The 14,593-nt window shown below is 35.7% G+C and overlaps 1 protein-coding gene across 4 annotated transcripts in view; it reads right to left on the reverse strand.

Moving 5' to 3' along the window:
• LOC104015341 (cadherin-12) overlaps nt 1-14,593 on the reverse strand; it is a 589,747-nt gene that overhangs the window by 312,615 nt on the left and 262,539 nt on the right. The window contains exon 1 of one of the 4 annotated variants that reach the window (XM_009468066.2): nt 14,222-14,320. The exons of the other annotated variants lie outside the window; for them this stretch is intronic. The gene's annotated coding sequence lies outside the window, so the exon portion shown is untranslated. Of the gene's footprint in view, nt 1-14,221; nt 14,321-14,593 lie in introns of those variants that run through there. 4 annotated transcript variants of the gene reach the window in all.

The raw sequence follows: 14,593 nt of genomic DNA on the forward strand, positions 1-14,593 counted from the left end.
TGAAAAGTTCATGGAAGATGAATCCACCGATGGATGCTAAATACCTAGGTAAAATGTTCATATCGAGAGTCCCTGACCTGAAAAAAGTTGAAGGCTGGAAAGTTATATAGGAATATAAGAATACCATAGAATCATTTAGGTTGGAAAAGACCTTTAAGATCATCACGTCCAACCGTTAACCTAGCACTGCCAAGTCCACCAATAAACCATGTCTTCAAGCACCACGTCTACCCGTCTTTTAAATACCTCCAGGGATGGGGACTCAACCACTTCCCTGGGCTGCCTGGGGACAACCTTTTCGGTGAAGAAATTTTTCCTAATATCCAACCTAAACCTCCCCTAGTGCAACTCGAGGCTACTTCCTCTAGTCCTATCACTCATTACTAGGGAGAAGAGACTGACCCCCACCTCACTACAACCTCCTTTCAGGTAGTTGTAGAGAGCAATAAGGACTCCCCTGAGCTTCTTTTTCTCCAGGCTAAACAACCCCAGTTCCCTCAGCCACTCCGCGTAAGACTTGTTCTCTGGACCCTTCACCAGCTTTGTTGCCCTTCTTGGATGCACTCCAGCACCTCAATGTCTTTCTTGTAGTGAGGGGCCCAAAACTGAACATAGTATTCAAGGTGCAGCCTCACCAGTGCCAAATACAAATGGACAATCACTTCCTATACTCTTTTCTAGGCCTTCACATTTGATGACCATCTGAGACAGAATATTGGGTTACATGGATGTGAGATCTGACTCAATATAGCCATCCTTACGCTTTACTGCAAGTGTGCATGAACCTAAACTAGCAATTCACTACTTTTCATCTGTTCCAAATACCGCATGGGAAGAAGAAACATGAAAAAGTGCTAACTTTCACTGCATTTAATTAATTGTTCTTATTTTTTTTGTTATGGGGTAATTTCAATCTACGAAGAAAGCATTGCACTAACTGCCTCATTTTCATGTTTGACTTCAAATAGAACAAGTAGATTAAATCTATAGTGCACTTACTCCTCTTATAACTTTTATTTAATACAGCTCTGATTTTTCTTTTGAATTCATAAATAATCATCTAAGAAAAAGACCCAGAAAGGTATTTCTACCTCCGCCCCCCATCTTTCTAAACAATTCTACAGCCAAACAGTTGTGATAAATGTCAATAGTATACATCTACAATTGTTCTGTCCTTTATGGGTTAGTTGTGGGATGGAATGATGCTAAGATGTAGATCAATGCTGCATCTCTTTCCATTTGTTCTGTCCTATTCTGGAGTGAATTAAAAAAATTCCCACTGGTCTCCTTTTTCATTTATTCATTTAATCTTCTTAACACTTCTCAAGCCTGTTGCTAAGAGATAATCTAGAGAAGAAAAAACTACGTATAGAAACTAAGTAAAAGTCCTTACTTTGGGAGAAAAAGCTTCCAGAGTGCCTAGCAATCATTCCAGCTGGCTTGAGATGTAATGTATAGTATACAGCAACCCAGCTCTGTCCTTTACACCAGAGAGAGATTAGTTGCTCCATGCAGACTATAAACTACAACTGGCAACCTTATACAACAAGAACGGGCAGCCGCAATCCACTGAAACTGATTCGGTGCCAAATGCCTCCAACCAGCCTTATGGCCAAGAGACCAAACCATAATTCTTCACATAAATACATTCCACTAAATGAGTCCTTTCATTTCAGGCAAATAAGAATGGGAGCAAACAAGAGCACAAGAGACAAAAACTGGAACATAGCAGCAGCAGCACAGCAATAGCAGCCCACATCCAATGTAATTAACAGTCGTTCTGGAAAATGCTAAGAAAGTCAGACCAAGCACTTTGCAATTTGAATTAATACCCAAAGCTACATCATGGCAGGGGTCCAGAAGAACAGAACAAGGAGTATGAAGGGTGGAAAAGCACGGGCTATGTGAATGCTGCTTTCTATCCATGCAGTTGGTTAGACTCTAGGAAGACTTGCCTAGAAAACTTTGTTCAGTCTTGCCTCCCAGAGACCAGTGAACACATCTCAAATGGCAGCAAAAATAGTAGCCACCTGCTACTAACCCTCCTTTCAAGGTTATTGCTCTCTACTTAAGACATTTGCGTAGGCACTGTGTACATTTACACCTGAGCAACATGAACCAAACATCATTTATTGGCCAAACACCATTAAATACCATTTAGAAATCATGAAGGCAGACAATTTTTTCTATCAGTAAGACATAGGCAGCAACATAAATTATGTAACTTCACAAAATGACCAGTCTGTAATTGAAAAACATTTAGTTTGCCTCCCTATCCCTATCCATTTATGTTACAATACAAACAGGTTTCTGAGCAAACTTGTTTCTTGCAAACCTGTTTCTGAGCACCTCTGGGCTTTGATTTCAGAAGGTGCCAAGAGCGGAATCTGCTTAATTTAGTCACAGTGAACTACAGTGCTCCATTTCTTTAAAGGCCCAGATCTGGGCAGGAGAAGGATGGGTGTTGCTTTGTGTCTTGGATCAGGAGGAGCCTTGGGAGGACGGGGAGACTACTCCTTCCTGCAAGCAGCAAGGGTGCCTAGGTGCCAGAGAGGTTCTCTGGTGTGCAGGTGAGTGAGGGGCTCATGGGACAGTAAAAATGCTGGGGGAGGACACAGTAGGGAAGAAAAGGGGATTTTCAAACATCCAGGCCTCCAAAATGGGAGTTAGTCTCTTTCTAGTGAACAAGATTCATTTGCACTAATCCAATCTCAGAACTTGGACTAATAGCAAGCCTGGAGGACGAGAGAACTCCACAAAGACAAAGAAGGCTAGAGAAATTCCTGTTTGCAAACCCTCTTAGCTTTCTGTCACGTTCTGAGCTCTCTACTTTAAAAAGTTCATGCTTCTAGTTTCTGTTCTAATAAAACCAGCATTAGAGATTCAAAACATATTCAGTGTTTAGGGGATGATAAATTCAAGACTGACTCCAGTCCCATCAAACAGGCACTAAATGATATTTCAAAATATGGCCCAGAGTCTCCTGCTTTCAAACTGGCACTAAAAATGGAAGTCTAGAAATCCTGTGAGCAGTGCTACCTCTGGGAGACTCAGTTAGGGTTGAAACAGGCACTGCAATGAGAACATTATAAAGACAAAGTTTTTGCAACAGATATTCCTGAGACACAGTTAGAGTTGCTTTGCTGAAAGAAAGAGTACTGACTAGTTTAAGTCGCATTTTTTTTTTCTTTTTAAATCTATAGGTTAGTAAACAAAAATTTTTAAAAGTGGTTTTTTTTTAAAAGGAGGAACAACCCGTTAAACACATGCACACACACACACAAATGCATATACACACAAGCCTCCTCCTGCCAGCCAGCTACCAGGTGATAATTTCTCACCTGCTAGAAAACATTTTTTCCATCCCTCTGTATATTTCACCAGTTAGCACCATAAAAGACACAAAAGGGTAATGAAAATGTGGACTTGGGGGGGATCTTCTGGAAAGAAGAGAGACTCCTCCCTGCCTGGAAGCAGCTTTAAAAAAATTACTTTGTCACAATATTTCATGCTACATGTTTTCTGTGGTACACTTTCCCAACATGCCTGTCATAGAGTTCAGCACTGAGCATGACTAATACAGTAAGTAGAAACAGGATCTAAAAAGTAAGTAGAAATAGAAACAGTTGAGAACAGGAAATGGGTTTGTATGTTTGTTTTCCTTAAAAAGCAGAGGTGTATATTTTCTCCTTAAAGTTTTATTCCAAAACCATTAGGATATGAATTTTTATTTTCTAAAATTTCCCCTATACATTTACATCTGCTAGGACTCCCAAAATAAGAGAACTAAAGGTATTTAACCTTTTAGAAACCTGAGATTTGACTCTCTGAACAATTACTCGAATAGTAGGATTTTTAGGAACTTTACAGAGTCATGGTGATAACGTTATTTATTTTTACAAATACCAATGTAAACATCAGGGAATAAAAGGATAGAAGATAGCGTGAGGAAGGATAAATGAAGGATTTTTGCAATTACAGGTACTGCTATGTCTTTATCATCACTGGTACATTAAATATTATGAGTTGTACATTTTGTCCAATAATAGTGTCCAAAGCAGTATTTAAGATAATTAGGATTCTATGGTGCTAAGTTAATTTGATATAAAATTAATTTATTGTGAATGTTGGAAGACATACTGTTAATATCCTGTTCATGGAGAACCTGTATTCCTATAAGCAACGTTAAGAACCATATTTTCATCCAGTCCAAAAACATGTACATGTTGTGTTTGACTATACAGTTTCCTATGAAAAGTATGTGGAATTTTTTTAATATTACTGGAACTGGTGATGGAAAGGCTGACTCTGTAGTCATTACCTTGAATGATTGTAAACAAATGGAAGTAGAAAACCCAAGGAGAGCTATCACCTCTTTAGTTCCCAAACAAAAAATAACTAGGAGATCATAAATGATGATGACGTATTCATTAATATTAATCTAAAATGCATAAATTACAAAAAAAGTCCCAGATATACAGAAACCAAGTAATAATTCACAAAGATTCTTAATATAATGAGGCAAAACACACAAGGAATTAGTCTCTTTAAAAGTCCGAATATTAAATCTGCATTGGCAACCCTATACTATTAGGCTGCAATAAGAAAAATCTGCAAGAAAAAAATAAACTATGTCTAGCAAATAGAAGATCAGAAGTAAATTTCTGGCCAAACTAAATCACCCCCCTCCCTGTTCAACATATCCCATTCTGCTGAGAGTTCCCTTACTATTCAAAAACAGATATGAAGAAATACAAGCTTCCTTTCAGTGCCTGTTCTACTACAAAGGTAGCACCATTTAATTACGTGCACCATTTAATAAACTGCTATTCTCTCTTGAACGGTGAATTTATAACTTGTAGTAAAGTATGCAATACCGGAAGTTTACTTAAGGTCAACAAATTTTGGCCCTAAATTTTCCAAGTTTAGGATGAAAAGTGATTTAAAAAAGGAGATAATGAATTCATTGCTAAATAACAAACACAAAGAAAAGCCACAGTGCTATTTGTGTACTCACTTTTCATTAATCATAGTATCTACTCAAGCATTGAAACCTCCAGACACCATATTCCACTTATGAAAATCATGTATATTTTGCAATATTTTGTGACACATAGGAATCCTTCCAAGAAAACTGTTCATTTTTTATGAAGCATATACTATTCAACATATTATATTTAGTAAAATGACTTGCTTACAGTTACTTTGGCCAACAGGGTACATGCACAGTGCCTAAGAGGAGAAACAGAATCACAATGCTTATAAATAAATGCTGTATTTCATTGCTATCAAGGCTAGGACACAGCCGGAAAGATTTCGTGCAGCAAGACCACAAACACAGTAACGTTTCTTCATGTCACCATCCCAGTACAAGTAATACCATTAAGAGGGGAAGTTTCCTGCATACCTTTTTATGGGACTAAGTTCCTGATCATAAAACTAGTCATGAAAGGATCTATTCTGTGTTCTCAAGCAACCAAATCTACCAGCACTGGAAACTCAATTATATCATGCACTAATATTTCATAAATTAAACTTCATAAAATATACTTGGGTGAACAAAGTAACTAAATTAAAAATTAATTTATATTTTAAAACTTATCAATCATTTCAAGAACATTAGCACTACCCCCATTATATATTTGCTACTCTAGTCTCTCCAGAAATTGTAGCGCAACTTGTCAGGCAGTATTAGTCATCAGTTCGGTGCAGTAGACAATGTTTATAGCAATGCAGAGAGCATTTAGAACGAATCGGCAATGGCATGATTTATTACATTAACGATATGTGTGCTACACTAGAAAACTACAAATACATGGAGAAGCATTTAATTTCAGAATTATAGAGATCTCAAATTTTAAATAGGTCTGTATTCTAGTAAACAGAAAGAGAGAGACATTTAGAGAAAAAAATAAGAAACATTTTATAATAGCATCTGTATGCTTACTAATCCATTAGGTCAAAATGGGCCTGACTGAAAGCACCCTGAAGTCATTAGGAGTCTTTCCACAAGCTTAAGAAGTAGAAAAGTGGGGTGATTTTGAATTATAAAACATTATTTCTCTTACAAAGTTCACAATACTGATACATTAGGCTGATATATTTATAGATTCCTCATTTGGTATGGCTATGCTGTTAAACTTCAGATGATGTCACAGCATTTATGAACAGATTATCCATACTACAGAGAAGAATTACTTTCCTTTTCTGTCAATACTCCTTTAGGAGTTAGTCATTTATAGATGGAGTATGGTATGTTTAATTAAGCAAAACTTTTAGTAAATTTGCAGATAAGCTGAAAAGTTAGCTATCTGTCAAAGTGATTTATTGGATCAAAGTCAAAGTTCACAACACCTTATCCATATAATTTCATATAGATAAATATACCCAACTTTATCAAAAAGTATCAGACTATACTCTTAGATCAAGCACTTCTTCGCCAACAAGATTCCTAAATAGAAAGCACTCCTGTAAGATGCAGGTTCATTAAATTCTGCTTCTGGTAGAAGGGTCAGCGACATTAAACATTAACATCTAACTTAATTAAAACTCTGCCTCTTTCACAATGTAAAACTTGAAGAATTTTGATTAACAAACTCAAGTATTTTGCAAAATATATTCATAAACTTATGAATGTAACAGACTGCTAATAGACTAAAAAAGCCATGAAGACCAAAGTCCTAAGCCTTTTTTCCTGTTTGTTTACTGTTTTGAGCTCATTGAGAGAAAGATAGAAATCAAACATATCTCCATTCAAAAATATTTACATCAGTAATTCCTTAACGCATTAGTCCTGTGAAAACTTGAGAGGTGCCTGTTGAATGGTTTTACTCAGCAGTTCCTACCCAGCCTCTTGCACAGGTTGTCTCTTAGCAACTACTCTGTTGCTTATCCATAATTGTTTCATGTTTTTTGTGACATAATTAGAAAGCTGTGGGTTGTAGCAGTAGTAGAGGACTCCAGGCCTTCAAGCGTATGACATAAAGGTGCAAGTCCCATATGCTCATTTATATAAAGGCACTGAAGTCTGCTAAACAAAAATATTTTCTGGTATTGCAGCTAGGGGTAGAAAGAAAACAGTCACTGATTTTCAGAGTCTGCGTTACCTTATTAATGCAGATCCTTAAGTTGCTAAGTTGCTTAAGTGCAGAAGGACAGTAGAAACATGAGAGCACTGTCCGGTAGATACATCTGTCTGTCTCCTTCCACAATGACTTCTCAATGTGCTCATCTTCACATCAACCATGTATGGCACTTCACATGTGCCATTATTTTTAAATTAGAACAATAATACTATTTCCCCATTATATTACAATAGAACATGAGACCAAAGTTCAATATATCCTTCTTGAATAAAAATGTGTATGATCACTTCCAGCGAGTATAGGGTATTTCACTGTCTTGGTGCTTTTGAGAATCACAGGCACATTATCTAGTTCTACCAATAGATATTTATCTGTCCATTCCTCCTTTTCTCATAGCATTGAAATGCCTTGTAATCTGGAGGGAATTAATGTTCTCAGTATCTTTGTGAGGCAAGAAATAAAATTCCCCTTTCACACATAGGATATAGAATAACTTAGTGTTTCTGGTGGATCGGAGAGTTGAACACACACATTTTTAATTTAAGTCTTGTCTCTGCTTAAGTAGTTATTAAAATAGCTGAAAAATTGAGAGGTGCTTTCATCTGAACCCACCAGAGTAACCCAACCGTATCTTATGAACACATATCACGTAGGGCAATTTGCTGCAAAAAATCTAAAACAAAAAGCAAGCTTCTGATTGCAATGACAATAATAAGCAAACAGGCATACCTTGGTATTTGTGCTGGGATTAATTGGTATAAGATTGGTATAGGATGGCAAAGGACAAAAGAAAAAATAAAAATAAATAAATAAATAAAGCCCAAAAATTCATCTGTTTGGCTGCAGGAATAAGAAACAAGAGCATGACTGAGTCCCACAGTCAGAATTTTAATTTGGACATTGACAGCGAGTAAAAATGGCTATAGCTAATGCTTTCATTTGGATTTGTCTTGGTCTGAAGAGGGAAAAATTCAGACTCCACGTGTAAGGAGTATTAAAGGATGTTAACTAGAAAACAAAAAAAGTAAAGGGAAATCCTTAAATAAGATTATGCTTTTCAGTGAAGAAACATTCACTAGTATGGTCTTATAGGATACAAAACATTTCTAAACCTTAGAGATTTGGAAGAGCACTGGAGAAAAAAGTGGGTATTTAAATTAATACTATTCTGTAGGCCAATTAAAATGAAATTTAATCTAGTGAATAGGAATAAACATTTCTAAAATCCAAATGCATACAAATATGACATTTTTAATGTTAATAGGCAGCAGTTATTTTTTTATTTCAAATGGATTTTAACAAAAGATTTAACGCTTTAAAATTTTTATTTCTAGACTTTCCATTATAGTTAAGGTCCCTGGCAGTGAAATTATAAACAGTCCATCCTGATATTGTCTTTATATTCGTAAGATTTTTTTTTTTTTCACATTACAAAATAGTGATTTTTCCAACTATGGATGCTTAGTCTAAACTCTGGAATCCAACTGGCTTTCTACCATTCATGTATTCATTAATAAAATATTCTGCAAGTCATGTCAGTCCCTCAAGTAGACATGCCTAAACCACTATTAACAGTTATTCCATCCAGAGAAACAGTTTAAAATAAACCAGCGGTGTCACCTTATTTCCCCCATTGAAAATGCAATGGATTTAACACCATCTAAATATTTCAAAGGAATGCATCAGTTTCTATTTTTCCTCCCCCAGAGGAAGCACCAATTTGAGAAGTTTATTCAATTTGAGAAGTTTCTTTCAGTTTCTCATGTCACTGTATTTTAGGTAGTTCTAAGATGTTATAGAACCTTAAATTTTAAACATTATACATTTTTTGTTTCTTGTCTTAGACTTTCTTTTCATTAACAGCTAACAAATAAAAAAGTAAATTTGAAGAAATTTCCTGTAGGAAATTTCCCCCTCTAATTCACAAACTACTATAAGTTAAAATAAAACTAATCTGAAATCAGAAAATACTTCTACTGATATTACAATATTTGAGTCCAGCTCATTTTTGTTGCAGTTACCTTGGATATCCAGACAAAAAGGTAGTAAAAAGCAATTTCAGAAACAAATTATCACTAATAATTAAACACTCTGGATATATACAAAGAAACAGACTTTGGACAATGGTGAATTTTATTTTTATCTATTCTTTCAGAATGTCTCTGGAGAAGTAATACCCTAAGATACTATTAGGGAGTCTTTTTTATTATTATTTTTAGCATTATTCCCTGTATTTTTTATGTGCTAATCTAGGGTTGCAACAGTATCGCAAAAGAAAAATAAAAATGAACTGTTCAGTAATATTAAAGTAATGCTTAGAAAAGATGTACAATTCTTAAACTGAAAGGCTGAAAAAGGTATTTTAAATAAGCTGATGTCTCAAAATTGTTTCATTTTAAATCCTTTATGTCATAAATAATAAGTATATATTTGCTAAACCTTCAAGGAATAAGGGTATCTTAAACAAAGAAGTTGCTTGACAAAGAATTTACTAATCAGGAAAATGGTTAGTACATGAAGACTGCGTTACATCCAGTCAATTTGTTTTGTCACTACACATACATTGGAGATGGTAGTGGTCAGTGTAATATTTCTTGAACTCTTGACATGTTAACGAGTGTCATATCAACATGGTGCATCAAGAATAGATTCCTGTTCTGCCCAATTAAAACAAAAGTTGTATTACTTTGTGCCTGACAGATTTTTTAAAAAAAGTCTTTATTGTTCAAATCACAACTGATAGTGTACCACTGTATTGAATTAGAGCAACCTCTTCCTCATCTCGCCTATGAAATACAGCAGAAGGAGAAGAGTTAATATTCACATTTTTGTACAGAGCTAATAAGAACATTTTGTCCATTCCTAGGCATACAGGTGTCATCATCTGTACATTTAAAGCCCTTATGAAGGGAAAGGGAAGGACACTAATTCCCTCCAAAGATCATGCACATGCTGTCTTAAGGATATTTGCTGCTAAAAACTTCAAGCCAAGACATACAGTAGGCAGGGTATTCTCCTTAGGGAGACTAAACAGTTCATCTTAATTGTATGTTTTCTCCACTGCACGTGATAGAAGGTTTCCCATATGGTATAGGGCTGTTTTAAGTTACACACCAGGGTGCTGAGTACCTCTGGTTATTAGCAAGCATATCTCAGTTTTGACTAGACTCCAGTGCTTGCCTGAAAAATCCTGAATAATACACTTTGCACACCTGGTGCATTAAAAAAAATAAAATCTCATTATATCCCATTATTGTAATATGCAATAGAATGCCAGGAACATATTAACTACAGTACCAATAATGAATATAATGCATAATGTAGTGGAGTAGTTTGCATTTCAACTGCTTTCCATAATTCTATGCACCATTAATCAAGACTAAACCCTTCTTAAGTATGCAAATGTTTGGATCCCCTTCTCTTCATGTTTTGAAGAAGTCTTAAAACCCACAGAGTTTGGAATAGAAGAACAGACTACTTAGAACTCCCAGAAAGAGTTTCCTATCTGAAAAATAAGAGTACTAACTGTTCCTCAAGAGAAATCTGAATGTATTTCAATGTTTTTCCTAATTCCATATAGCAAGTAATGTTTTTTAAGACTCTGTCAAATGGGAAGTAAACATTGCTAGAAAATAAAGAGGGGTCAATGGTCATGTCAATCATTAGAGTGGTACATCTTTTTATGTTGCAAAGGTTGACTTGAGTGCAGTCCAAGCATTATAACTGTCATACCCAATATACAAACCTGAACTCTACCAGTAGAATGAAGTCATTGTGACTCTCTTTACACAAATGCAAAAGCTCTCTGAGTATATCATAAAATTCTGTATTCAGCTACCTTAACAGTGGATTTTTATTTCAATGATCTGTAATGAAGGAATGATTTTGTTCATTTTGCAAATCTACCTTAGTCTACACACTATTGATTTCAGTCACCTGATCTGTGAAGCATGGGTAGTGAAGTGTGTGCACCTAAAACAATCCTCCTTAGAGAAGTACAGGATTGAAAAAAACAAACCTTACACATCTGTATTACAGGAATCTGGTTTACCACCTGGCAAATCAAGTCTAGTTTTGGTGACTGTGAGAAACTAAGAGTAGGCAAGTTCTGTCATATAACATTCATGATATTCATTAGATGGTGAATGCTAACACAAATTCTTGCTTGGGAAGATGAATTAGTCATTTGAAAGAGATCACCTTCTGAATTTCCTTTCTGTCCTCAGCTGTGTAACTTTAAAATGGCTGCCTTTCATATATCAGTTAAAGGCAATTTTTCATAGCTTGATGTAGCCCTCTAAACAACATTTACTAGCAAACAGCCAGTAGCTATGTGGACAGCTGTGCATTATGTAATGCAAACTCTACTATATATTCAAGAGGGAAAAGTGAGATACCCATTTATTTTTCCAATACATGACTTTAAATTTGAAGTATTTATCAGATTCAGCCTGCCAAGTTCAATATACTAGTTTAATCTGGTAGAGAAACATAAAAGAATACTTGATATCTCAGTGCAAAGTAATCTTTCTTTTGTACCTCATTTTCATCTGGTATTGATCAAGAAAACTGAAGCAATCTCATTTGGTGCCAGCAGATAAACTGGCTAGGAGTTTGCTTCTTCCTAGTATATCAATAAAGAGGGAAGTACTGGATTCTGGACTTTTCTTCTTCCTCCTTTCGTCCTTCACCCAATCGACATTATATTTGCAGTGATGTGGTAGATAACAACACTGTTTATATTATTTTACAAGTTAAACTCTTTAAAGGTTTCTATTTCTTACCCCTTTCTTTTCTAAAACATTCCTATTTTCTTACTACAATTTACTTCATTCTTCTGATCTTACCCTCTATTGTGTTTTCCTTCAGTAGTAGTATCATTTTCATACTGCCACTACTGTTGCTATTGCTAGAGTTCAATGTAGTACACGAAGAGCTACTCACATTTATTTCCTAAGTGTTTTACAGTTACAGCCTCTTTTATAGGTATACGGCAATGTGTCTTGCAAACCTCTTTCTTCACAAGTTTGAAATTTTTAGTATGCTTTGTTTCCTTATTTTGGAGTATGAGTCATTTCACATTAGGGCCAGATGACTCCTGCCAGTACTGAGCTCTGCTGTATTACAATGCTGCATTTATACTTGACAGCATACAGTAAGTTGTAGGAACTTAAATGTGCTTCTCTTTTCTAATATGTTCTTTCCTGGTTCTTATTATCCACAATGTATTTTACTCCCCACAGTTCACATTAATCTAGAATTTATCTATTCTCAGCTCAACTTTGAATGTCTGTTGTCTGAATATCCTAACTCTATGTGCTCAGCTTTTTGCCTTTTTCAGATGTTATGTTATTATGCATATAATGTGTTAAGGCAGTTACCTGGTTCAGGGGTCTTAAATTCCTATACCTCCTAAAGCTAGGATATTCAGTATGTTCAAAAGTGATGAATTTCCATACTATCATTCCATGGAGTATGATGAACATAGAGAAAAGAGCTTCCTAATGGCACTGAGAGCAGAGACATTTACTGAAGAGAACACCGACACTTGCACAGAACTAGAGGGATACAGCAGTCCTTTGTTTTGTTTTTACATGCAAAAGTTCCTTTTCTGAGTTATAAGAAGTTTCTCCCCAAATTCTGCTTGATTCTTCCCACAGGTGATGCTGTAAGATGTGTTTTGGACCAAGAACTCCACTATTTTGTCCTCAGCTTCAGCAAGCTTAGAAAAGAATGAGAAATAGATCCAAAATGTAGGGTAGTATTCCTTCTCACCTTTCAACAGCAAGTGGCACAGGGATTATCAGATTCAGAGGCTGCATTCAAAGTATTGCATTTAATCATAGCACTAATAACGGACATCATGGGAACCATTCTCCATGAAATTGCCTTTTCCCTTCTAAATCACTGTACGATTTTAGTTTTATCATTTGCCTGATAATTTCACTACAGGTCTTTTTTTTTGTTCAATGAAAAGTATCAAATAATCAGTTTACTTATCTTCTCTATTTAGATGAAATAACACATAAAGCATAAAAACAAGCTTTTAGCATGAGCCGGACAGAGCATATTGAAAAAGTTTAGAACATAAACAATCTGTTCTCACATAAAGCACGGGCAGAATTACTTTTTTTAAAGATTAGTAGTTGACAAAGATATTTATATCCTCGACTATTTGACCAAAGTCACCATGCCTGCTGGGCAATATGTTATAATCAGAGGTAATATCAAATTCTTAACCAATTATTGCATACATAAATAAAACTGTAAACTAAAATCCTTATAAGGTGAGTACCATTTTTAAGAAAAAATGTTATGGTTGCACAAGCTAATTTCTTTGTATCAAACTCTTCTGAACAGAGTTTTGCAAGTTATCTATTTTATGCTCAGCAGTTTCTCCTATTTCTCTTATTTACTGAGAGAAAGAATTTACCAGCGTGATATTGCATCAGTATTTTAAATATAGATTTTCAAAATACAAATAAGGAAAGAGTTAACAGCTGTTTTCTATTTATGATGAAAAGTGCCAAGAGCTTGAAAAAAATGGCATAAAGGCAAAAAACATAATTCCTGATCAAGAAAACAAACATGCTCAGTGAAAAATGGCCAAAGCAGCAGTAAGAATGAAGAAGAGAAGGGATATCACTAAGCCAGGGTAATTTTTTAAATTAATTCTACCTAACTACACTGACAGTGTAGCACATAAGAAGAAGCAAATCCCACTTAAAGGAATATTACTGCTTCATATAAAATAATTTCTTTTTCCTCCATACAAAATTCCTCCCATCCCCAATCAAAAGCTTCTTAAAGTTTGGCTTATAAAGTCAACATAGGTCTTGTTCTTTCATCACTGTAAGGATGTTTATTGAACTCTCGAGTCCAAATCTTGCATGCTATCAGGTTTCTAGTCGCTCCGCAACCAATCCGTCATCTTTACTCCAGTTATAAAAAGTTTTATAACCTTTCCGTCTTTAACTAAGGTTTTCTATCCTTTCACTACGCTTCTGTGCTGGGAAATAAAGCAGGAGCTGCAGGAAACCCCTACACAACCCTCCAGCTTAAAACACTTAGAACTTGTATAGCAAGTACTTTATGCCCAGCACAGCTGCTGGCAGAGAAATTGGCTCCGATCTTACCTCCCACGTCTCCTGTAGCTCAACCGCTTCCGCTGGGTAGTTGTTTATTTCTCTTTTCCTTTCATATCCCTGACCTTTTTTCTAATGTGTTGAGCTGAGTTTGGAGTCACAGTGATGAATGAGATGTGATGATGAGAATCATAGTGAGGGTGCAGCGTGCAGGGCTGTTTCTCGGGCAGCATAGTAGCAAACGGAGGAGGGGGGAAGTGGAAATCTGACAGGTTTAGCTTGCTGACAGCCCATGTTTATAGGCTCTGTAAAGAATACAGATGAGACAGAGGAAAGGCAGAGACGACAATGACATAATAAATCTTAGCCACAGTGTTTTCAGCCCGAAAAAGTGAAGAAATAAAATCAAGTTTGGGATGCCAT

Source organism: Nipponia nippon, unplaced genomic scaffold, assembly GCF_047370975.1.
Source record: "Nipponia nippon isolate SJK-2023a ecotype South Korea unplaced genomic scaffold, ASM4737097v1 scaffold_1, whole genome shotgun sequence".
NCBI classification, from domain to species: domain Eukaryota; kingdom Metazoa; phylum Chordata; class Aves; order Pelecaniformes; family Threskiornithidae; genus Nipponia; species Nipponia nippon.